Genomic DNA, 1,402 nt, shown 5'->3' with positions numbered 1-1,402 from the left:
AAGATAACACATGGCTATCAATCTAGCAACATGTAGTAGTAGGGATAAAGAGAAGTATAAATCGTTATTCTTATGTTACAAATGTTGTTGATACAGACAGGAGACAGGGAAACATTAGGTAGAAAAGGTCAGGGTCCCTGGTGAGGGATCCACCCTCAAGCGTGGACCTGTGGCTCTAAATGAGAAATTCACATCCCCATTTTCCCACCTGAATGTTGCCTTTTCCAAACCAGGCCTATCCTGCCCAACACCCTGTATGCATAAAACCCCTAAGTTCCACTGCTGGGGGATGGAGAGAAGCTGTCGGACATCAGAGAAAAGCAGCTTGACTTCAGAGCGATGGCTTGAAGGTGGGACTTTGGAGGAGAGTTCAGCCAGGGACAGCTGAACTCCAGAGGAAGATTATCTTCCCACTCCATTCCCCTTCCAGTTCCCCTTTCTGTTGAGAGCCACCTCCACTGCTCAATAAAATCCTCTGCATACACCACCCTTCCATTTGTTCACATGGCCTCATTCTTCCTGCACACCAGACAAGGACCCGGGTATGGGTGCAAGAGACTGTCACACTGACCCTCCACTGATCTGTTTAACACTTAAGCCATCCATAGATGTTAAAGCTAAAGGAGTGCACTGTAACACACGCCCTCTGGGGCTCCAGGGGTCATGGGCATCCCCTCGATGCTGCCACTGTATGGGGTTCATTCCTGCCAGTGCCCAAAGGCACTCACCCTGGCTCCTGCACCTGCTCACCTGCGTGCTCCTTCTCCTGCAAGGGGTTTGAGCATCATGGGCTGAGTAAGCAAACCATCCCTTTATGAGGCCTGCAAAGGAGTCAAGGGAAATATTTCATCTCATTGTTACCATTAGGTATGTAATCATCAATTTTCAATGCGTGGATGGAAAACATTAAAAATCCAGGTTCCTGGTTGTTTCATCAAAAAGTTAAAAAAATAACAGTTATAGTTCACTTTAATAGGTGAATGCTAGGTATTCCTGAGGATTAGTTGGCTCTGAGTATAGTGTTTACGAAACATATACAAGGTTGCTCACGTAACAAGAGCTTAAAGGTGTGAATTTTATGTGCTTTGGTGAACAGTTTAAAATATATATATACATATATTTTAAATATATATACACACATATAGTATATATGTATATATAGTATATATGCATATGTATATGTGTATATATGTATATATAGTATATATGTATATATAGTGTATCTATACATATAGTCTATATATATTTTATATGTATATATAGTCTATATATGTATAGACTGTAAGAATGAACATGAGTAATTCTAGGATTGTTGAAGAGAGAAAACAAAACAAAACTTACTGTTGAGCTCCTACTGAATTTTTGCAGGGAATGTGAAATGGTTTCCAGGTATTTTTGATGT

Source organism: Macaca nemestrina, chromosome 7 (assembly GCF_043159975.1).
Source record: "Macaca nemestrina isolate mMacNem1 chromosome 7, mMacNem.hap1, whole genome shotgun sequence".
In the NCBI taxonomy this organism is placed as follows: domain Eukaryota; kingdom Metazoa; phylum Chordata; class Mammalia; order Primates; family Cercopithecidae; genus Macaca; species Macaca nemestrina.
This window is presented reverse-complemented; position numbering follows the sequence as displayed.